Genomic DNA, 25,696 nt, shown 5'->3' with positions numbered 1-25,696 from the left:
CTATGATTACTAAATAATGTTGGGCACAGTTTTCAGACATACATGGAAAGCTGGCATAAAGGTTTTTTAATTAGTGATTACAGTAAAATATTAAATTTCAGCCTGTCCCTCATATATGTAATAAATGTTTGCACAATAAACATATTTAGATATCGAGTTGTCCATTAAAGATCTTATTATTTTAACATTTATCATTTCTTTACTAAACGTTTTAAACTACATTACCCATATGTCTCTGTCATTCTATCAATGAACGGGAAACATGGCGCTGTAGTTCATTGAGAAGCTAGGGTTAGGGTTGGGATCTCGGTAAAGGAGTAATTTCTCACAACATGGAAACACTTTATAGTTAACTTAATGTATGAGTAACGTAATATTCACACTAAAACAAACTTTGTAAGATAAAGCGCCGTTTTATATGGGTTGAAAGGTAGTCCAATCACAGCGAGTTCTGCGATAGAGTCACAGCCAATCACAACACAGCTGAACAGATGCGTCACGCTTACTTGTCCATTTATGGTAAATGACGACAGATCTCCTTCGGTTCCGGCTGACGAGAAAGATTCCTTAAATATATAATTAATCTAATTAAATATAATAAAAATCACATTTTACAACGAAAGACTCCTTTGTGTTTTAAACTGATGCATAAATATATTTGAAAGAGATATAATTGCATCTACTAAAGTGCTTCTAACATTTACAGTAGATATGTAGTATATTAAAGGTATACATTTAATCACTTATTTATACCATTCTTCACCATTTGAACTCTTGGAATTAAAATAAATATAAATAAAAGCATAATGAATGTACTCGATTTTGTAATCACATTCCAATATTTAGTGTCAAAGACAAATGTAGTCCCCAAACTACTGCACAACAGTATAAAAATCAGTTAATTGTGAGAAAAAAATATATCCAGTTACAGAGGCAATCTATTATAGTGAAATATAACTACACAAATCGATATGATGAAGTATTATTTTTACAAACCAAGAGATGAGATAAAATTCCATGTGAAAATATGTTTCTTTAAAGAATAGGGGGGAAAAAAATAACATTTTACATTCTCAACTTTAATACAATACAATATTGTGTTTATTGTTCACTTTTACTGTAACTAAATGAAAGGCAAATTCAAATAGTTAATGCATTTTATAAATGTTAAATATTTTCAGCAATAAAATGCTTCTATAAAATACATTCATGGGTATGTTACAGGGTATGTTACATTTACATTATCCAGGTACTGATATAATGATACCATAGATGTAGTTAAGGTGGACATTTACTATAGTGACACTGTAATAAAAGGTTTAATGAAACAAAATGCAAGACATTTTCAAGTCCATCTAAATGAAGAGGTAACAAACTCACAGAATAATGTCCAGAATGTCAATGTGTCATTTCTGTAATACTCTATATCAGCACCAAACAGAATTAAATAAATATTGATTGTTCTCAGAGGGTTTTCCTGAACACTCTCACTAACTTCAATTGTTCGGACAAACACCTGCTATACACACATGCAGAAATACATATTTGACTATAGTCGCAGCATTACTAGAACTTTTACCAAAACTCCGGATGAGCACTGGTGCTTCTTTGATAAAGGCAAGAATATGGAAAAAGATAAATTACTATTTTCAATATTGGTTCTGCACGTTTCAAGGAGATCATAAGGAGGAGTCCACGTGAAGACTTTTAAAAACTGTGACAGAGTGAAGGGTGCACCTCCCTGGACACACCCTAAGCATGACCAAACAACAACACCCAAAGACAGATATGAAGTGGACACCACCAGGAGAATGCAGGGGAAGACATGGAAACGAAGGCCTGAAGAATGTCGGTGTCCCATGGGAAGATGTGGAGAATGTGGTCACAGATTGGATACGTTGGAGGACACTTGTTACCCAATGTGCCCAGCACAGCACTTGATGATGATGTTGTGAGTTCATACATAACCGTAGGATTTCCTTCTGTAAAGAGTGTTGCACAATTAAATGTTAAATGCATTTATGTAATAAGTTCACTGATGTGTGGGCATTTCCATGATTAAAAGTATAGCAAGCTATATTCATATTTTAAAAAATAAAAAATAAAAATAAATAAATAACATGTTTCACATGCAAGCAGGACATTATCAGCAGTGTAAATGATCATGACAAAATAATTGAATATCTGATGTCATGTGACAAGTCAAATGATAATTTCCACTCTTGCAAACAGAGGTAGTTATGAGGTGCGGAGAGACATCATGTATCATTGGAACATTTTGGGCCCAATCTGTAATCATTTTAAAGAATTCAATGGAATTAATATAAACTTTTATGTGTGGGACGTCCAACTGTCCAAGAAGGGGCACAACTGATTTACAAATAAGGTGATAAATATGTACAGGATTTGACTTTAATTTTAATTTACTGTGAGACTATTTAACAATTGCTTGATAAAATGTTTGATAAAGGGTTAAAAGCAACACATACATACCATTGCAATTATTTGCCTTTGCAGCTTTCTGTCTCCATCCATTTCCGAAAGGCCCTTTTTGTCTTTTCAGCTAAAACAAGAGAAAAGAAAATATCATTATTTATAATATATAGGTTTATATATAAATATATATAGGAAAGAAGTTCTTATTGATCTTACAGTTTTGGGATTTAACATTATTAGGCATTAAAAGCATGATAAGTGTTGTGGTTACTCTGTATTTACAACAAAAATCACATTAAAACGACCAATACTGTGGTAAAAAGCATGGTAAGTGTTGTTTTTTACCGTGCTTCTACAACAAATACCATTTTGAAACTACACTTGTACTACTTTGAACCTGATTTGAATATGTTATATATATTGTGCAATATATTGCACGTCACGTGACAGTGTTTAATCACCCTAGTTTAGTATTTAATATAGAAAGCAATGAAAAGCAAAACCTCAGCGGAGGTGACAGATATAATGCAGTGACTGAACATGAGGGAGCTAACGTTAATCTGATTAATATCTGCAAACAGAAAAGACATTATATCAAACATTAGAACAGCGTATTTACGACTACTTACCAACATCCAGCACACGCGAACTGATGCCAAATATCGCGATGTGTTCTGAAGGAGACTTCTTCAGCGTGAGAACGGTCAGGAGTGAGAACGGGTTGACATTCACTGAGTGAATATTATGAAAATAGAATATATATTTCTGGCTAAAAATGTAATCAAACCTTATTTTTATGCAGAAACTAACTCAAAATATTGTCCATAGCAACCAAAACGTAGCAGTTTCACATTATTCTGGCGAGATCAGATAAATCTTTGCAACAACGCGCAAGCGAGTGATTATGTACATTCACTGAGTGAATATTATGAAAATAAATAATATATATTTTTTGCTTAAAATGTAATCAAACCTTATTTTGATGCAGAAAATAAAATATTGTTCATAGCAACCAAAACGTAGCAGTTTCACATTATTCTGGCGAGATCAGAAAAATCTTTGCAACAACGCGCAAGCGAGTGATTATGTACATTCACTGAGTGAATATTATGAAAATAAATAATATATATTTTTTGCTTAAAATGTAATCAAACCTTATTTTGATGCAGAAAATAAAATATTGTTCATAGCAACCAAAACGTAGCAGTTTCACATTATTCTGGCGAGATCTGAAAAATCTTTGCAACAACGCGCAAGCGAGTGATTATGTACATTCACTGAGTGAATATTATGAAAATAGAATATATACTTGTCGCTAAAAATGTAATCAAAACTTATTTTTATGCAGAAACTAACTCAAAATATTGTTTTTTTTCACTAAAAAGTAGAGAAATGTCCGCCATGTTTTTTGTTCTCACGGCCGGGCTCTCTAAAGTCACGTGACTTGGACGCAAAACAATAGGCAAAAAAAAAATGTAACAGTCATACAATTTAAGGGCCATTATTGTAACTCCTCTACGTTTTGCACTTTGGACCAACGTAGTCAGGATACGTTTTCATATGAGACTGGGTTGATGAAAGACAGCTTGTAACATATACAGTTCCCTGCCCCTCAATGGGCGGATTGACAACAGCAGGCTGACTGTTAACAGGTGGAGTAGTAATAGCAAGGGTTACTGGTTGGGTAAAGGTAATGCTACTTGCAGCTGTAAGGCTGTCGGTACCTGTTATGACATGCCCACCGACCCACGTCATCGCCTCTCTCATCTTCATCCTCTGCCTCCTCATCGCCTTTTAGTTCTGTACTGTTCCTCTTCATAACCTCATTCTCATGTCTGTATGTCCACTCATCCATCAGTTGCTCTTTATCCTCTCTCAATGATAAAAAGAGCATCCATTTGTCTCTTCCATATGGCCGATAATCTCTCCAATTGTAAACAGCCTCCCTGAGTTCATGGAGTTTCCTATCCAGTTTACCACTTTTGAACCTTTGCTGCGTCCATGGCACTTTACTTGTGCCGAGTGCCTCAGCTCGACCAAAAGCAGACTTGAACTGTGTTACAAGAGTGTCTATGTCTGGCTCGGCATACTTAGACCACAGCATTTCCATGATCATGCTCTCGGTTTCAAGGAATTTTTGCTCACTGGCATCCCTCCTTGCCAGAGTGTCGCGTGACTCACTGTTGTCACCTGTAGGGTCTAACTGGCTCAATGCGTCAACATACTCATTACTGACATCAAGGAGTTTATCATAATCATCCTTTAATTTCACTAACTCTTCTGACAACTCAACTTCATGTAAACGGCCAGCACTAACTTCAAGGTGGTTTATTCTTGTTGTAAAGACTCGTTGAGCATTTGAGCGTTTCCGCTTTAAACTCTCTAAATCTGGTTTGTCATCCGCCATTTCTGTCTCTTTTTTCCTCTTTTCAGTGATCAGAATCACTAAAATCACTTTTTTGGCAAAAATAATCGTTTGAAAGACTTGTTCAAAAGAATCGACTCGAAAGACTCGTTCAGAAAGATTCGGTTCAAAAGATTCGACTCAGCTGTTACGTCTGGTAGCTGCGTTATTAGCCCCGCAGTTATTATTATTCACACAGTCGTACTCACGGTTGTAGAAGTTATTCAGCACTTTAATGGCCCCATTAGCTCTTAGCTTTGGCTCCTCCGTTGAAATGGTGTTGTTAACGGCCGCTTCTTTCTCAGAATACGTGTCTCCGGTCCCGACGTCGGTCATCAATGATGGCTTCTCCTCCGCTTGGTGTCCGTAAATTCTCTAGCACGGCTCCGACGGCGGTTTACAACTGTCCAGTTTTTTAATAAGCTATCTGGTATAGCTCACTAAACTCCCCACTGGAAGGGTTTTAGGACAAGCACGGTGGATACAACTCGAGCCTTTATTGTGTACAAATGCACAATAATCATCCACAAGCTAGTTATGTGTGACGTTTTAGCTTGTCACTTAACTAATCAGTTAGTTCGATTGCTAGGTTGTAAACCTACAATGAAACACACACAAAAAAACAAAACAAAAAAACATCAGAATTAACTAGTGAAATTATACAATCATAAGATATTAATTCTTAATCTGAATTACTAGCAATGCCAGTTTACAGACACTCACCGGCAAGCGTACCAGTCCTGATCCAGCAACAGAATGAAAATGAACATAGGCGGCGCCTGCGCACTGACTAACTACGCATATACATATACATAATCTGGTGACTAGGAACGATAATAAAACATATCTGTAACCTAGTAAGATTAACACAGATGAAATATAACATAAATGTGCTCACATTTAGAATGAGATGGTAAATATAAATACTTATTTCTTCAAATACCCCAGAACATAATAATAACATCTATCACTAATGATATGCATATGTAAAATAATAGTGACACCTACTGGAAAGTTCTACAATGAGGTTATAATAATTAAGAGCAAATCACATTACAGTAAGGATGTGTTTGTTGTTTATTACCTCAATGGAGGACAATGAACTGTTCATCTGCTTCATATCCTCTTCTTTCTTTTCTTCTCTTCTTCCTTTTGTTTCTCGATGTTCTCTTGTCCCTCTTAATACACACCAAAGTTCAGGAAAACCTGCATGATCCCAAAGCGACTGTGGAAATTACTGAAGCACATCTGATGAAAACCTGCTGAGATTATTGATTGATTGATTTTTTTTAATTTTATTTTATTTTATTTTTTTATATTTGTTACTTTTGCAGTTTAAAACTTTTATTATAGTACTTTGATGTTAGTTATTTTAGAATATATTAATAATCAGTTAATATTAATGATATTTGTAGAATTGGACATATCTAAAGATATTTTAAATGAACAAAGACATTTGTTTTACTGTTTCAGGCCCCTCTCTCTCTTGCTACAAGGGCCATTTGGAAGACACAAATGTGCTGATCGTGATCAAGGCCTGTAGGCCAAGATATGTGTACATTGGGGTCTACAAATGGTCACACCTTTAGTACAGTGGGGAAAGTTTTAATCCTCTGATTGGTCAGTTTGAATGTCTCACATTTGGGTTTCAGTCACATGGTCAAGGAAGGGATAAAAGATGAATGTAATTGTTGCTCTGTCTCTTTTATGCTCTGCTTTTTTTCTGGGCTCTTTTGATTCTTGGCTTTTCTTGGGCACTCTAGAAACCAGCTAGAGACGACTCGAATGGGGAACAAATGGCTCCCGATGTGAATTTTACTGTTGATTCAGAGGCCAGAAACGAATCTAATGGAGAGCAAATAACTCTAAATGAAAGAAAAGAAAGTGGGGGAAATGATGGCGCATCATGTAGTAGTGTAGGACAGGGAAAAAAAAGGTTTTTGAAAAAACTGTAGAAACGGAGGGAAGTCTTGGATCAAAAACATGTAAGGATAGTGAGGTTCAGATGAATGAAGTGGTTAGGAGGAGTTGAGTTGTCCTGAGATGGTTAGAGATGGTTAGAGAAGAAGAAATAAGGGATGATGATGTGCTCTCAGATATTTCTGAGATCGGGTCTCAATATTTTGGATATGTATTCTTTGGATGAGATTAATGATTTCTTGGACATAACTTTTGGTAAAGTGGTTGAGGTGAAAGATTTTTTCCCAGATGTGGAAAAGTTTGTTGTTTCAGTGAAAGTACTACAGCGCACAGTGAGTTATGATGCATTGAGCAAACAGAATAGGTTTAGATTGAAGAAACTTGTTACGAAGCTGAGGAAAAATAAAGGGCCGTCTATTTTTAAAAAGTAATGGTTAAAATACACTGGGTGACCCTTATAACATGTTCTCTCTTTTTCCTTCTGTCTCTGTCCACTTTATATTTTAACCTCTTTATGGAGAGCTTAAAAGTAGGTTCTTTAAATATAAGGTTTTGTAGTAATGAAGAAACTTTAGAACATTTGTTCTTAAGATGTTTGAGACTCGGAGGTCTTTTTAGGTTGCTTGATGCTTGGTTTAAGGGTTTTGGTGAAGATTTTTCCCACAAAGTTTTTATTGGGGGACTTAAATATAAAGTGGTAGATAGAGGAAACGTGTGTTTATTAAATTATTTGATTGGTACAGCATGGTAAAAGGGAGGATAAAAATTGAATTTTCATATTATAATTTGATTAATGATGTTGAGAGTTTTTTAGAAATTTGGGGTATTAATGAGGTTTTATGTGTTGTTGATGATGGGTTGTTATTTTTTATTTTTTAATTGGTTGAGGTAAAATGAAACTGGTAACAATGTTGTTGTAAATATTGTGTTTAAAGTAATAAAGATCTGTTCAACCTCTCTCTCTCTCTCTCTCTCTCTCTTTCACTCTGTCTATCTCCATCTCTCTCTCAGGTAACTTTTTCATACATGCTGTGTACGATTAATGGTATTGTTACATGTCATGTCTCTGTCTGCCCCTGTGACCTAGTTTCCCCGATCTGTTAATTAGTTCATTTGATTCACCTGTGCCTTGTTAATTATCCTGTCACCTAGTTTAGTTCCTTTGTTAGTCCCTTGTATATATACCCTGTGTTTCTAGTCTTGTGTTGTCTGGTATCGTTTGTGTTAAGTTGGTGTATGTTCCTTTGGATTCCTGTTTCTCCACAAGTAAAGACTTATATTCACTTTATCTCCTCGTCGTGTGCTTTGTATACCAGCAACCGTAACAGAATACCGGACCAAAACAGTTTTTTGCGGTGATTTTCTTTTTGTTTGTTTTTCCCCTTTGTTTTTCGTCATGGACCCTGATGTCGCCATTCTTCGCCTGGAGCAGAGGGACCGCTCCCTGGAGGCTCACACCCTGGAGTTTTTGGAGCTGGCATGCCGTACACACTATCCTGACTGCACGCTCCGTGTACTTTATCTCTACAGCCTAAGTGAGCGGTCCTGAGCACGCCTCCCAGGGAGCGGTCCTCGGAAGAACTTCGCCGCACTCGTGGAGTGGGTGCTGGTGAGTAATGACTCACCTGTCACCGTCGGCCCCGTGGAGGATGACTTCGCCGCCAGCCCCACTCCACTGCCAGAAGCCAGTCAGCCACCATCGACGAACGTCACAACGGAGATGTTTCACGAGCCCACTGCAGACCGAGGAGGCCAGCCCACCGCGATGGATGAGCCAGGACCGAGGAAAGGATCGGACAGTACCATCGCCCCGGAGCCAACCTCACAGCAAGGGTCTGACCAGGTGCGCGAGCCGGTAACATCATCTGACATCGTGGGAGTGCTTGTGGAGCTCGAGGGCTGGGAGGAAAGCTCCGCCCACAACACCACCACGATGAAAACAATGACTGACACTGGCAAATATGCTGAGGAACTGAAAGACATTTTTTTTGAGTGATCTAATTGATTTTTCCGGAGAGGTAATTTCCCATTCCCCTGACTTCCCTGTTTTTAATGAATCTCCTGAGCCCCTTGAGGACCATTCTCCCGTGTTCTCCAGTTCTCCTACGTCTCCTGAGTTCCCCGTCTGCCCACCCAGCCTCCCTCTCCCGCCTCCTCCATCACCCAGCTTCTCAGCCAGTTCCTCAGCCCCACCATTACCTCTGCCCTTCAGCTGCTCGACATCTCCCACATGCCAGGTGGTTATGTCGAGCATCTTCAGCTCCTCCGCTCCATCCACTCAAGAGGATCCCCTGCCTCCACTTCCAGCCTCCACGCCCCCTGCTCCACCTCGGCCCATCGACACTTCGGCATCACCCTGGCTCCTCCCTCCCTCGGCTCCACCGGACACCATCGGCCATACGGCTTCTCCAGGCTCCCTCGTCTTTCCGGCTCCGCCTTGGTCAGTCATCCACCTGCCTGCACCTACGGCTCCGTCGGGCTCCTCCTTCCCTCCAGCTCCGCCTACATCCTCGGTCCCACCGGCTCAGCCTCTGCCCGCTGGACGTCCGCCTCCTCCTCGGACGCTTGTCGCCATGGCTCCTCCTCGGTCTGCAGGACCATCGGCTGCGCGTCGGCTCGTCAGTTACATCTGGGTCTCCAGCTGAATCTCCGTTGGCTCCTCCCACCTGCGACTCTACCCTGGGGCCTCGTCCTGGCTGGCTTCTGGGGTACCATCTGGCTCTTCTTGGTCCTGGCTTTCCCCTGGTTCCTCCCACCCTCCACTCCCCCTTGGACTTTCTTTGTGGTTTTCCATGGACTCTTTTCTTTTGTTGTGTGTCTTCTCCGCCCTCCGCCAGAACCCCCTCCCTCCCTCCTCTGGACTCTTACGGCGCGAGGACGCGCCTATCCGGGAGGGGGCGAAATGTTACATGTCATGTCTCTGTCTGCCCCTGTGACCTAGTTTCCCCATTCTGTTAATTAGTTCATTTGATTCACCTGTGCCTTGTTAATTATCCTGTCACCTAGTTTAGTTCCTTTGTTAGTCCCTTGTATATATATATACCCTGTGTTTCTAGTCTTGTGTTGTCCGGTATCGTTTGTGTTAAGTTGGTGTATGTTCCTTTTGGATTCCTGTTTCTCCACAAGTAAAGACTTATATTCACTTTATCTCCTCGTCGTGTGCTTTGTATACCAGCAACCGTAACAGGTATGATTTTATCATCTCATACATCTATTTTAAGTGTAACCATAATCAGATATTGTCATTAAACCCTTTCAATTTCACATGATATGCTAACTAGTTTTGATTTGGTATTAACATTAATGTGCTCCCTATTGCAATACAATATTGTCACACTATAGCAACGCTCTCCCATATATTTTACTATTGCAACTGTGCTTATTTCTGTCACTGGTATAAGTTGCAGTGGGTGGTTATAGACAAGAAATGTACAGTTTTCATGCTGATAAAGTCTCTTTAGTCGCTCTGCAAACCTTACAGCCTGAACCCCTGTAGAAGTTCCACCTTTACATATTAATGATTTATATTAATAATTATAATCTAACATTTGGAACATTAATTTTTACAGTTTTTTACAATTGCTTAAGCACAATTTTGAAAACAGGGCCCGGTTTGTCTCAACACTACACACAGTTAACACAACCCTACACCAAAGTAGTGCAACACTTCAGATCATTTGCAAAATTAAACACTTCATTCAAAACTTTACATTAAACCCAACTTTGACGCCGTATGTAACACACATGGTTCATACATTCAGATTCTGTTTGTTTAATTTACACACTGCTGTGTTCAATCCTAAACACTTGTAACATTTATACTTTTCTAATTATATAGTCTGGGTTTGATTTTTTTTCACAGTATTGTTTAAGTACATGAATATATTACCAAAAAAAAAAAAAAGTTCAGTACTGCACATTGATGAAAATATTTATTTTTCACCACATTGTAAAACCATTCAATACATCCATGCCTTTTCAAAGGTTACATTTTGCACTGAAAATCAGAACATATTCTAAATACAATATAGTACACAAACAAAAAAAAAAAAAACACCTAAGCCTCATCTCTTGGTCTAGCTGGATCTGGCCATACACTTCATCCACATCACAGGCGATGTCATTTCATGCAAGACACCAAGGGAAGAATCTTCTTGAAAGGCGAATCCATCCTTGCACAGATCCTGCATGAGTTAGGTTAGGTCTTCTCCATGGCTTGAATGAGGCATATCCTGACATAGGGCTGGAGATTGTAAACCTTCCATGCCAAAAAAACAAAACAAACAACAACCACCCTCAATGGGTTTAAGGAAGGGACATATGGTGGAATGTATTGGAGTGAAAATTGTGAATGCTAATGCAACCAGTTTTGGACCAGAGTGTTACGGCTGGTGGTGTAGAGATGAGGCAGATCACGGATTTCCACAAACATATAACACTTTAATGAAAGCAAAGGCAGAGTACACCAAACTAGCAGTTAACATAAACAGAACGGACAGGGAGTGCAGGGAGTGAGTGCCATATAAAGGGAGAGATGATGATAGAGTCCAGGTGCAGGTGATGAGTGATGATGAGGCGCTGACGAGGGAAGTGAGTGCAGGTGACGAAACAGGAGGATCATGGGAAATGGAGTCCAGGGAGACAGGGGATATGTAACAGTACCTCCCCCTCCCGGTAGGGGGAGGTGGGCGCCCTGGAGACCTCAAGCCGGTGCAGGGGGAGGAGCAGACTGGAGAGGAGGTCTCCAGGGCAGGTCCAAGAACCATGGCGGGTCAGGGGCCGAAGGCAGCCATGGCGGGTCAGGTGCATCGGACTGCCATGGAGGGTCAGGTGCCGTGGGCGGCCATGGCGGGTCAGGTGCCGTGGGCGGCCATGGAGGGTCAGGTGCCGTGGGCGGCCATGGAGGGTCAGGTGCCGTGGGCGGCCATGGAGGGTCAGGTGCCGTGGGCGGCCATGGAGGGTCAGGTGCCGTGGGCGGCCATGGAGGGTCAGGTGCCGTGGGCGGCCATGGAGGGTCAGGTGCCGTGGGCGGCCATGGAGGGTCAGGTGCCGTGGGCGGCCATGGAGGGTCAGGTGCCGTGGGCGGCCATGGAGGGTCAGGTGCCGTGGGCGGCCATGGAGGGTCAGGTGCCGTGGGCGGCCATGGAGGGTCAGGTGCCGTGGGCGGCCATGGAGGGTCAGGTGCCGTGGGCGGCCATGGAGGGTCAGGTGCCGTGGGCGGCCATGGAGGGTCAGGTGCCGTGGGCGGCCATGGAGGGTCAGGTGCCGTGGGCGGCCATGGAGGGTCAGGTGCCGTGGGCGGCCATGGAGGGTCAGGTGCCGTGGGCGGCCATGGAGGGTCAGGTGCCGTGGGCGGCCATGGAGGGTCAGGTGCCGTGGGCGGCCATGGAGGGTCAGGTGCCGTGGGCGGCCATGGAGGGTCAGGTGCCGTGGGCGGCCATGGAGGGTCAGGGGCCGAGGGCGGCCGTGGAGGGTCAGGGGCCGAGGGCGGCCGTGGAGGGTCAGGGGACGAGGGCGGCCGTGGAGGGTCAGGGGACGAGGGCGGCCGTGGAGGGTCAGGGGACGAGGGCGGCCGTGGAGGGTCAGGGGACGAGGGCGGCCGTGGAGGGTCAGGGGCCGAAGCCTTAGAGCCGTTGAGCCCAGGCAGCGCTGAAGGACCGGCGGGAGATGGCAAAACCAACGGCTCCGCCGACCGAAGCGCAGCCAGGGCTCCAGAAGGCCGCAGTTGAAGACAGACGACATACAACAAAGTGAACACCAGGGGGAGTGAGGAAGCCAACTGGAACGGAGGGACAGAGCGGAGACGGAGGAGTGCAGTCCAGAAGTGAGGGCAGGCTGACGAGTGACCAAGGTGTGAATGGGGGCAGGATGGAGACTGGTGAGACTGGTGGTCTGATGGACCATGGTGGAGATCCTGGCTCGGCGGCTGAGCGTGGAGATCCTGGCTCGGCGGCTGAGCGTGGAGATCCTGGCTCGGCGGCTGAGCGTGGAGATCCTGGCTCGGCGGCTGAGCGTGGAGATCCTGGCTCGGCGGCTGAGCGTGGAGATCCTGGCTCGGCGGCTGAGCGTGGAGATCCTGGCTCGGCGGCTGAGCGTGGAGATCCTGGCTCGGCGGAGACTGGAGATGCTGGCTCTGTCCAAAAGTCTATCAGCCAAGCAGCATCATTTGAAGGCTCGTGACAGGCTGAAACGTGCTCAAAGAGAGCTGGAGCGCGATCGGAGAGGGCTGGAGCGTGCTCGGAGCGGGCTGGAGCTGCTTTCTTCTTCCTCCTCCGCTTTCTGGACCCAGCGGAGGAGTGTGGGTCCAGCATTGAACAGGCAGGAAGTTCGCTGGAGGGGTATGCGGAGGAAGACGGTGGCTGACTGACTGGCCCGGCCAACCGTGTTTCTGGATGGACTAGACACAAACACCCATCCTGAACCCAATCAACATAGAATTTGGAGTCATTTAACCACAAAATGGAATTAATAGTTTCGCTTAAGGAGAAACGATAATCAGGTTCACCAAAACGGATGGTGTCATCATCTAGTCCATCCAGAAATAGGGAGATCAAACATGCTTCAGGCCAGTCAGACAAAAAGGCGAGCTCAACGAACTCCTCCACATACCTCTCCAGTGAACGACCAACCTGTAGGAGCCCGATGAGGCGATCGCCGGTGGACAGATGGGTGAGATGCATTGGAGGAGCAAGAGCCAGGGAGCTGGGGAAAGTCTCCATATTCTTGTGGAAATCCAGCGGTATTGGTCCGTTCTTCTGTTACGGCTGGTGGTGTAGAGATGAGGCAGATCACGGAGTTCCACAAACATATAACACTTTAATGAAAGTAAAGGCAGAGTACACCAAACTAGCAGTTAACATAAACAGAGAACAGACAGGGAGTGCAGGGAGTGAGTGCCATATAAAGGGAGAGATGATGATAGAGTCCAGGTGCAGGTGATGAGTGATGATGAGGCGCTGACGAGGGAAGTGAGTGCAGGTGACGAAACAGGAGGATCATGGGAAATGGAGTCCAGGGAGACAGGGGATATGTAACACAGAGCAGATAGGTGGAAATTTACATTGTCCCACATGACAATGTATCTCATCTGCTCTGCATCCATTTGGTCTTCTGCTGTGATGATTTTGTGTAGTCTGTCTAAAATGTGAATATGTGGGCCGTGTTGTAAGAGCCTAAGTTGGCATGCTGGTGGAGGACCTCATTCTGCGTGATTGCAACATACATTGTGATGTTACAGTTTTTTACAGACGCTGACACATTTCTCAATACTTAGGTCACTTTTTCAAAACTCTTCACACAGTTCTCCTAACCAACTTTCATCTTGGCACAGCAGTTAATTTCACTTTCAAAATGCACTAAATTTACCAAAACACTTCATTCATGTCTCAAATCAACTCATTCTTCCAGAACACTAGCAAAGGTTTTCACCCAGCAAACACACTTTGTCAGTCATAAAACACTGACCTAAAAACACTAACATCAGGTATCATTATACAATGTTTTCTTTTGTAAAATTTCTTAACAAGAATAACACTGTCTATTGTTTATAACTCACTGCAGTTTGTTTGTTACATGAACCTTGTTTACATAACAGTACAAAATTATTCTGGAGTTTTCCTCTTTGAACGGATGATAATGAAATTGAAAAACGAATGCTTGTGTAGGTGTTCAGTTTCATCTAATTGTTTTGATGGTATTTGATTTTTTAGATTCAGCATATATTTTATTACAATATTACTGTAGGAATGTAGCAAATTGCTGTCTTATTCAGTTTTGTATTATGTTATTGTTTTGAACATAAGTTTAACAGTTTTGAAAACAGTATGTAAGCATGTGCAAATTGGCCTGTACCTACACAGAGTTTTGGCAGTTGTTGTGTCTGAGTGAGAAAAGAATTCATGAAATTTGAGAGATGTAGTCATTGAATGCATTTTGTGCCAAAGCAATGATAATTGATCCTCAGTTTAGCCCACATAGACTTCCGTTGTGCTCACTGTGTGAAGAGTTTAGCAAAAGTAAGTATTTAGAAATGTGTCCTAACGTCTGTAAAAAACTGTAACATCACGTTGGCCCCAACACAGTCTCACCCCCTACTCGTCAAATGTCTGACGCATGGTCAGTAGACCCTGGCGTCACTTTTTAACGCACTGGGTATACCTTTGGCGTTATTTTTCGACGTGCAGGGTAGTCCGATAGATTTCTATAGAACTCAACAGCGTTGAAATTTGACGTCTTGGGTCAGCACACCGCAACCCGTTGTCTGCCTTATGGGTCGACACTACAATAAATAAAAATAAAAAAGGAATAGGCTACAAAAAGTGATTTAGTAAGCATTTTAAGTAAGCATTTTAAGAGTTTTCTTGTCATAGGTAGGACACTGCTTTAATTATAGCATGCTGGATAACGTTTTTATCGGAGGTTTGTTGATTTTAATAAATATATATAATATGCTACGATTGAGTTCAATTAATCTTTTTTTGTTGTTGTTCTATTAAATCCTCTAAATTAATAACTCTGACGTCAACGTATGGGCGATCCCAAGGTCCATTGCGATTTTACACTCGGTAAGTAGAAGGGTTAACGTTAATTAATAGAGATGGATTACACATCAAAAACTGTTGAATCAGGACAAGAAGTTGTGTTTAGAAACTTTAGATTTGTAAGGTGGCCATTTCTGATGACTGATGATATTTCTGATGATATTTCTGATAAAAATATAGCTTTCTGCACCACATGTGTGGGCTAGCAAAGTTAGCTAATTGAATTCAAGTTCATTTTTGTCGCATATAATCATGTAAGGTACAATTATTGGGGAATGTAAGATTTTCATAATGAGACATACTGTAAGTGTTAGCTGTAATGTATGTCTGCGTTGGGATTCTTCTTGTGGTTGTGTGTCGTTGCTCTTTGCCCAGTGTTTTGTGCCCATTTATACACATGCTAGTCAGTGTAACTTATAACTGTACTAATGAAAGCATAGACATGAAAATAAAGCACATTAACAAATTAAATCAGTGTTAACTAAAAGCTTGTATTCTAAACTACTATGAATGCTGAGGGAGGTTTTTGATTAAAATCATCACAGGGAAAAGGAAATAATCCCGTTAAAGAAATGTGTTTCCTTGTTAATACAAAAGTATAATTAATAACATAAACAGATTTAAAAATGGCACTGATTATCAACCAAACTGGCATTGTGAATAGTTGGTATCAATATCAGCCATGAGTGTCAAGATCAGTCCATCCATATCTAGTGAGATATTGTATTGTGAGTTTGCAGGCAACACCCAGCCCTACAGTATTCTGGCCTAATATTTATATAAGCACCCACAGACCTCCTCCACCACATCCCAAAGCATGGGCAAACTAGACCAACGTTTTCTCAAGTTCTTAAGTATTTTTATAGTTGTATGTAGCATGATCTTCAAATCTGAATTTATATTCTTTCCCTTCTTTCAACAGGTCCCCTAGTCCCTTCATCATTTACTTTAAAACTTCAGCTTCGTTACAAAGCAAAAACAAAGGCACTTTTTAGAGCCACATTTGTCTAGTTAATTGTTGTCAGTCCATCTGGTTCTCTGTTGTTCTTGCTCTTTTGCTCTTCCCCCCTATCCCTTTAGTGTTGTCTTGTTTGTCCTTGTTCATCATGAGTGACCATTCCAATTTCGAACAGGTCCTTAATGAGCTTGATGAGCTTGTTGAACATTCTAAATTAAATTATGAACTCAAGACCTTGGAAGATTTCATCAATAAGATGCCGGGAGAACAGGAGGCAGCACCATCCACCAGCCATCAACCAGTCCAGAAGGCTCCACCATCCACCAGCCATCAACCTGTCAGGTGGCTGAAGAGAGACAGTGATGGAAATGTTGTCTATGACAGACCAAGATCATCCCGAAACCAAACAGGTCAGTTTTCTTTTTTCAGTCATATTACTTAAAGGAGAACTCCTGTGACTTTTCACATATATCTAAAACGGAGATATAGATTGTTTTACCACTTGGGATTGAATACACGAATCAGTAACGTGTCTGGTATGAGATATGAGGTTTTTATTACATACTCATCCAAAGTGGTATAGACAACGAAATTGGGCCAATAGAAGTTTGTATCATTGTGTGGAATAAAATGAGCTTGTCAAAATCTATGGAATTGTAATGCTTTAAAGGTTGATTTGGGTTTTATTTTCTGCTACAGCTACTAGTCACAGCTACAGTCGTAAGACTGGTGCTCATACTAGGATGTTGGACAGCAGCATTGAGATGACCAACTACTGTCCTCCTGACACTGTTGGTATGTTCTTTATTTTGTCTCTATTAGTTCATTATGTTTATAGATTCTAATAATTAGAATGTAAATTACATGTTTTTGCGTCAGAATAGCCGACAACATCCATGTTGCACACTCTGATAGTGTAGAAAATTGTTTTTAAATACGATGTACTATTTTAACAGAGACTTTCCTTGAAGAGCTAAACCACTCACAGGGTGATGACTTGGATGATCAGGAAACGGCACCAGCACCACCACGAGCTTCCTCAGACTGGTCTACTCGAAAAAGTCTCCTCTCAGAGAGGTGGGAGAAAGAGAGACACTGTCTGGTGAATACCATGGTGGCACAACAAAATGCGACAACTCAGATCTGCCAACAATGTGGCAGCAGTCCAGCTGCTGTCCGTTGTCGTGACTGCCGACCACAACCATTCTTCTGTGCTGATTGTGATGTTAGTATACACCGAAACCACGTGTTCCACAACAGGGATGCAACGATAGCTGGATTCTTTCAGCCATTGCCTCCAACAACCTGTGTCGTGGAGAGGGCTCTTTCCCAGTGTGGTAAGCTGTATTTCTTTTTTTTTTTTTTTTTTTTGAGTGTCCCATTTAGGGCTGCACAATTATTGCAATCGTAATTGCAAACATGATCCAATGCAACTGCCTAATGGTAAAATCTGCAAATAACCATGAATAGGTGACATTTGACTTTTATATTCATGTCATCCTCCTTGACTGTGCAACTTCTGGTTGGTGGGTGTGCGTAATGCGTGAAGGGTACAAAAATTCTGATTGGTGAACTTCAGTCGGTCAGTGGGTGTTTGTCTTCTTGTACACTGGCTGTGCTTCCCTATAAGAGGTGGCACAAATTAAAGAGACATTTGGAATATTGAACTGAATCAAATCATTCACATTAAAAAATAATTGGAAATGGTAATCGCTTTATCTGTCAGAAAAAGCACAATTATATATTGTGCAGCCCTAGTCCCATTCTCAGTTTATTTAAATAACTTCACAGTATAATAGGCTTCACAGGAATCTGTTGAGTACTTTCTCTGAAACACACTTAATGACCTTTTATCTTTAAAGCTTTTCAAATCATTGATTTAAAAAAAAAAAAAAAAATAATAATAATCATTACAGAATACTTCCCAGTTAGTACATAGGATGATGCATGTCTTTAATCCCTGCATATGATGTGTCTTTCAGTGTGTATTGTGCCGTTGGAGATGCCCGAGAAAATATGTAGTTGTTCTCCAGGATCGTTGAGTGTCAACCCAGGAAAAGTTGTTGCTGTGGTTACAATGAATGGTAAGAATAAAATGAAATTAAGGGAACATTCCCAATCAAGTGGCTGTAGCATCCATATCACATTGTGGGCAAAGTGCTGATAGGGACCTGGGTTGGACTTTAACCTGATTCCACCCCATAGGGCTCTCCCACTCGCTTCCTGCCACTTTTCATTGTCCTATTTGAATAAAAAAACAAGGCTGTGCTATTGGCTTTGTAAATGTGTCCTGATCTATTTCTATTCAAATGTTCCCTATAGTGGTCTGAGCTGGGCAGGGTTTTCAGTCCTGCATCCCCCCGTTCCCACAATATTCTGTCCCGTTCCGCAATAATGTGACGGTTTAGTCCCGCTCCCGCCCGCATCTATAACCTTATGTGCATCTCCCGCCTGTGAAAGACCGCAGGATAGGCAGGAGGGATGTTCAGTTTTGTGTTCTGTCTCACGAAAGAGGCACTTGACAACTGAGAAAGACTGCCAGATGTCTGATTTTAAGTTTCTTGGTTCTGAATGTACTACATGGGTGATAGTAATGTAGGCTACTTTTCTTTAGAAATTCACAAATATCTGAAGTAGCCCAGTGGTGTCCTCTTCTTCTGTCATGCTTTCAATTTCAAGTTTCAACAACGGAGCAGCAGGAAAGAATTGAAACCACGTAAACAACACTGTCAGTTAGGCTGCTTAAACCTCTTTTTTTATCTTTTTTTTTTATTGCTGCCTAATAGATTATCTAGCTGAACTATAATTACATACACTACTTTCTCATTTGTATATGTTGTTTTAAACACATATTTCATTTGCAGAAGTGCAGTGAATCATCTGTTCCTCCCGCACCAGCAAACACACCTGTCTCATCCCGGCCAGTCCCGCATAGAGCTTTCAAAACCTGTCCCGCGCTGCAGTCTTTTGTGTCGGGACATGTTGGAGGGGCCTCTAGTTCCCAATGCATTTGTTGTGCATAATCCAATGTGTTCTTGATTTTTCCAGGACGATATGATCTCAGTATGCCTGAGATGAAATGCGAGGCATGCAAAGCCACTTGGAGCGCTGGAGTGGATGACCTGGTCCGAAATGACTACTGGCCTGCTACCCTTCACTTTTCCACGGTGTACGCTACAGATGTGTTTTGTTCATATGAAGAGTTGAAGATGGCAGCACCAGGACTGTCCTGCCAAGCATTTTTAAGAATGCTTGATCAACGAACTGTCCGATTTGGCCGTGTGAGTATTAGTGGTGGGAATCACTAACAACTAGTACTAGTATTGACGTGTATCGCAGAATGACTATGGTGACATTATCAGCACATTGATTATTATAATTGGAGCATGTTGATGATATCAAAACACAGTGATTCAGCTGTACTTGATACATCTATAGAACATCATCTAAGATTCAAAGTCTTTGTGTAAAAACTACCGCTCAGTAAAAAATCTAAATTCGTACACTACATGTACAAAAGTATTGGAGCAATTTATCAACTCAATCACTCAAAACATTAGACCTGTTGTATAAGATCAAGTAGTGATGTCCTTGTCACATTCTAGTCATGCAGTTTGCATTCAGAAAAAAAAAAAAATAGGTCCATAAAGACATGGTTGGTTAAGTTTGCAGTGGGAGTTGAGTTTGCTGTGGAATTTGTCTTTTTTTTTTTTTTTTTTTTTGGAGACTTTGGTCGTGATGTTTTCCAAAAGATTTCCAATGATGCACTGGGCTGCCTGTGATGAGCAGCTGCCTGTGGAGGCTCGATGCTGGAGGATTTGGTGTCACCTTTGACCTTATTAACTTTAGTTAACTTTACTGTGAATTATGTTGACATGTTTTACTGTTCTGAAACAGACTGGGAAGATCACAGCAGACAGCTTCAGAAAAAGCTTTTTGGAGTGGGAGGCTGTTAGATTTGAGGTGGATAAGATCTGCAGGGAGGAGCGTTTTGTCTGTCCTGCGTGCACCCCAGACATGCTTGCTGTTTCTGTGGATGGAAATCGCAAGCACTACCGCTTTAAGAATGCAGCAAGGTACTTACAAAATGTGTGTAATTTGCACTGTTGTTAAAGTAACCTTTGCTGTGTCATATTGAAGGTCAATGTGTACCTTTCTTTCATTTAGATCTGAAGAACAAGCCTTATTTGATGGCATCTTCATTGCAAAAGATGAAGTAGAGAGATTTGTGGATTACATTCATTCTACCATCAACCATGTAAACTTGTTGTACAATATTTCTAAAAACACCACCAATAACATCTTACAGTTGACATTGTTTGGGTGACTATTTATATTAACCTTTTTCCATGTTGTAGGTCTCTGGAAGAGGTGTCTGTGGAGGGGAGTGGTCAGCTGCCAGGGAAACGTCTCAGAGATCCTCAAGTAAAATTGATGAGGAGGGACTTGAGCTTGCAGTCTGTCGACATGGAGTTTTTCTTGGCGCTCTCAACATGTTCAGGGGAGAAATCTATGCTTATCCCCTCTACCTGCAGAACAAGCTGGCAAATAAGCCAATAAGCTTTTTTGCCATGGATGTAACCTGCAAGTACTGGCCCTACCTCAACAAAGTGGCAAAAAGCTGCCCGGAGCTCCAGCACCTACTTAGCATGAAACCGTTTCTCTCTGTGTTTCATGCCAAAGCCCATGATTTTAAATGTGAGGTAAGAAAACATTACCATGTCATTGACTGTCCCTAAACACCTGCAAAGGTATGTTGGCAGCTTTTAAGTATTTTCTTTAATAGGTTAAATGGAGTGGAGCTTACCAGCAAGGGGCCGGATTGACACTTGGGGAGGAGGTTGAGCAGTGTAACGCCTTCCTCTCTAGGATTGCTGTGACCACGAAGCACATGTCCAAAGCAGGTAAGGTAACCACACACTGGACTACTTAGATTGAAAGTGTTACAAGAAAATGTGGTGAGGGACATGTGGTACAACACAGATTAGTGTATTTTTTTTATTTATTTATTTTTTTTTGCAGGACGTACAGACATGCTTACACTGATGGCCATGCGCTGGAATCAGCAAAAGTTTAAGAACTTGGCTACTTCGCTTGCCTGCCGATATCAGAAGGTAGAGATGAGTATTGTTATTTTCTTATATTGTAAATACCTTCTATTGTATATTTTTGTAGGTATAACATTTTTCTTCTTTCATTTCCTTTTTTTGTTATTTAAGGCCACAAAACGCCTGGAGAGCCAACTTCAGGACCTGGAAAGCATGAGAATCCAGCTGGCAGTGACACAGGTTGAAGTTGAGGGCTGGGTCACTGATATTAAGGAGTGGGCAGAAGGTGAGAGTTATACTATTACTTTAATGTCTCAGTTCTGCAGAATAATGGGAGACATGCTTCTGCAAGTAATTACTGTTTTAAAATGAAATCATACATACAATGTTTTCTTGGTCATGTACTTATGCAATTAAAATGTCAAATTGTAGTATGTAATGCATGCACACTGGAAATCATGCCGAAACAAAGTGCCCTGAAAGTACCTGAATGGTTCACAGTCCAAAAGTTGGAACATTGGACATTTCTCGCAGTTAGCGGATCCTATCTTGGCTATGTTGTCATTTTCTTTGGTACCCTGTTACATACTTCCTATACACGCTAAGAAATATGAAATGATTATTGAGACTCACCTGTCCTTCCTCCAGGAGCTTTTCTTTTATAAAGAAAAAAAAGGAAGCAAAGAGGGATAATCCTTATGACTTCCCTGTGGCATTCTGTTACATTGAGACTTAGCTCATTTCAGTTACTGTCATGAAAATGTAAGCAAAATGTTTGCATTTCTTTTCTTCTCAGCAACAACATCCCAGAAGAATGCCGATCTTGACGCGGTGACCAGTAGAATGGAGGTGCTGGTGGCCAGCATTAAAAGAAGGTCCCAGCGCCTTTACAAAGACACCGATGGCAGCAAAGGTCGGGCCCGGATTCGGCGCAAAATCAGAGAGGAGAAGGCCATTCTTAGCTCTGTTGTTGAAAAATACAACAGTATGGTTCCAGATACAGAAAGAATCGCCTTTGACATCATTCTCTCTGACGAGACAGTTTGGCCATGGCAACTTTCACATCGTGGTATGTACACAAATCTGTTGACAATTTTGTTTGATTCACATAGTAGCACAAAACCAATTATGCCTTATCACAGATTATTTCAGAAATTCTTTGAAAAATACTTACAATTCACTTATTTTCCACAACTGTATCCCAGACGCTGTAGATTTGAAAACCAAGAGGAAGGCGTTTGATGTTGTGATGGCAATAAGGAGACTTGAGGAGGAGAAGAAGATTGTTCTTTCTGAGATGGCAAAGCATTGGAAATCTCTCTCCACTCGTGCAGACACACTCAAGGAGATGTCATGCCAGCTTTCCAGTGAGGCATTGAAAAGTACGTATTTAAGTAATGTGTTGTAATACTATACTGTACATTGTAATTTTTTTTTCTGATAATTTTTTGTTTTACTCCCATAAGGTGAGCTGTGGGCTCTAAACGAAGAAGGGATCAAGGGTTTCCTCAGCTTAACTTTGAGAAAAAAGCAAGAAGTCACCAGAATGATGAAGCATGCAAGAGACTGTTATGCTCAAGTTTTGACTGGAACAAGTATGGACTTCCAGAATGATTGGGATGGATACGACAGTGATTCTGAACTGTCAGACGACTGAGTATGAGGAGCTCTCAAAGTGAGAAATGAGCATTAACTCACTTTTCTTTTGATTCCTTATATTTGTCAGTGTTTCCTTTTTAGTTTTTTAGGTTTTTTAGCAGTGGGGGCAGGTCCAAAAAAATCACCAGTTAACTTAATTTAAATTTGCAAGACCAGGCTTAAATGAACTGACAACATAAGTTATACGACTTACGGTTCTCAAGAACGTACACACACAATCTCAACTGGCTTATCACCCGTACAGCGTCTCTTTTTCCTTTCTCCCTTTTTCTGCTGAGTGACGCGCATGCCCGCTTTCATACATTCATATATTTCTGATATACAAATCTTTGTAATGTAAACAGTTTAAAAATGTCATTACAAAGTGACAATTATATTTTGGATATAAATATAAATTCTCTTCAGCGTTCTGCTTTCTCCACCCCATTCTATCAGGGAAATCTGTAGAAGCTTAACAGGTTTAACAGAGGCCATCCTTATATTTAACATATTTCAGAAATTAAATGCCATTTCTTTCAGCCTAAAGGCCTGGCCCTCATCTTGGGAACATAGGAATGACTGTGTCATAGAAGAAGGTCTGCTAAAATGACTGTTGTCACATTGCTGGTTCCAAGAAACAAAAAAATGTGGCCATGTGGACAACAATAAAGTTCTACTGTTCTTCTAATGTTGTAAATAAAAATTATTTGTTTATAAATCTCTGCTTCATTATTCAAAATGTTTCCTTAATTTTGGACAATAAACACTGTTTTCGTACAAGCTGCTGTCTAAGTAACATTTTAAAGCCTTGTAGTTCTCAAGGTATAGCCAGCTTTGGTGTTATGAATAACCTTACAGTTGACACTAACCATATTATTGTATCTACACTGTTTTTGAAAAAAAAAAAAAAAAAAAAGACACGTTTGTAAAATGGAGCTTGCCCTCAATATGTTTTTCATGTGTAAATGAAGTTTACTGCTACACACTATATAAGTTTGTAACAAATAAAAAGGAACATTTAAGTGTATTGACTACAAAACAGCTTTCCCATGAGTTATAGCCATGTTTTCAACCATTGTCAGCACACCTGAGAAGTCAATAAAAAAAGTAATAGTACTTAATAAATTATTAATACAATGATTTTACTGTCATAATCAGCCAGACAGTGTGTCACATACAGTAGGTTCTGACATAACAGTTAACGTTAGGCGTTATTGGCTTGAAATGCTCCAGATCCAGGCCTATGTAACGTTAGATGAGCAACTTTTCTCGTAGTTTTCTCTTCCTTTTCCAATTGGCTGCTTTGTAGTGAGAAATGTGCATTTTATTTTTACAAAACTAAAGATACAGATAATATACATTCATTGAACGAAGATTATCTTTCGTTGCTATGGCGGTTGCTATTGACGCAGCTGAAACCACGTAGCTTGCATTACGTACTTCCGCCCGGAAGTATTTTCTTCACTTTATATATAATTATATTTATAACATTTCTCCACAGAAAAACACAATATGATAAGTCAACAATACGATATGTTCATGTTAATGCTATCACATTTAATAATTTCTCCTTCGATTCTGAGAAATATGTTTTTTTTTCTTTTTTGTAGCTGAAGGTTATGGAAGTGCCTCGTGTTGTGGGCGGAGTTTGCGCGTTCTACTGTTTGGCTAAAATATCTGAAATAAACCAACATTTTAAATTTTTGTTAACACAGATTATCTAAATGCAGTGTAATTACTAGTTTGACTGCACTAGATATTTGATATATTCAGTAGATATATCTTTTTACAACCCTAGTTTACAACCCTAATTTGCAAACCGAAAGAACTACAACTGTAGTGCTCATTTGTATCAAGCTGCATGGTGTGGCTATTGGGAATTGTAGTTTTTACCAAATTTGTATTTTCCTTAGAATTTGAGGTTGTAAATAGTTAGTTGAAAGTATAGTGAGGGGTTTAGGGGTATGGTAAACACATCTATGTAATCAGATTTTAAATATGTAATTGTTAAGTGGGTTTAAATACATTTTAACCATATTTGACAGCGCCCCTAGTTGTTGCCTATACTGTATATACCTCAGTATGATAGCTGAGGTAAAGAGCTCTCTATACCAGTTTATCCCATATATGTAGCCCCTTTTGTTGCTGAATTATAAGCCTTCAAACATGCACCAAGGTGAAGTTTCAAAGGTCAGTATTTCAAAGTAGGAACTATATAGAATTTTTATATTAACATATGTTACTCTCCAGGTCAAGACCTTTCCAAAAATGTATTTGGTTTAGCTGTACAACAAAATTTTAATTTTCTCATTTCATGGACATAAGGCCATCTCAGGTCTAGTTTCAGAGAGCACTTTGAGGTGTCAATATATAAAGTGAACATGTTTGTTTGTTTGTTTGTTTCTGAATGTGTAAACAGATTAATTAATGACCCCACAACATGAGGAATACCTTGTCCACACACACACACCCCACCAGGCTAGAAAAACACACACACACACACACACACACACACACACACGTTTTTGTGAATTGTGGGGACTTTCCATAGGCATAATGCATTTTATACTGTACAAACCGTATTTTCTATCCCCCTACACTAACCCTAACCCTAAACCTAACCATCACAGGAAACTGTGCACACTTTTACTTTCTCACAAAAACATCATTTAGTATGTTTATTAATCCATTTATATAATGGATAATAATATAAACAAGTATACACACACACACACACACACACACACACACA

The 25,696-nt window shown here is 40.8% G+C and overlaps 1 long non-coding RNA gene and 1 pseudogene across 1 annotated transcript; one reads left to right on the top strand and one right to left on the bottom strand.

The window, feature by feature from the left end:
* LOC137014841 (transmembrane emp24 domain-containing protein 6-like) overlaps positions 1-25,696 on the bottom strand; it is a 124,614-nt pseudogene that overhangs the window by 12,835 nt on the left and 86,083 nt on the right.
* LOC137014580 (uncharacterized) lies at positions 22,252-22,919 on the top strand. Its single transcript, XR_010893868.1, has 3 exons — positions 22,252-22,375; positions 22,512-22,688; positions 22,773-22,919. It is a non-coding gene; the product is annotated as an uncharacterized lncRNA (long non-coding RNA).

Source organism: Chanodichthys erythropterus, chromosome 24 (genome assembly GCF_024489055.1).
Source record: "Chanodichthys erythropterus isolate Z2021 chromosome 24, ASM2448905v1, whole genome shotgun sequence".
Classification (NCBI taxonomy): Eukaryota; Metazoa; Chordata; class Actinopteri; order Cypriniformes; family Xenocyprididae; genus Chanodichthys; species Chanodichthys erythropterus.
Note: the sequence above shows the minus strand (reverse complement) of the source record. Positions and strands in the feature narration are given on the sequence as shown.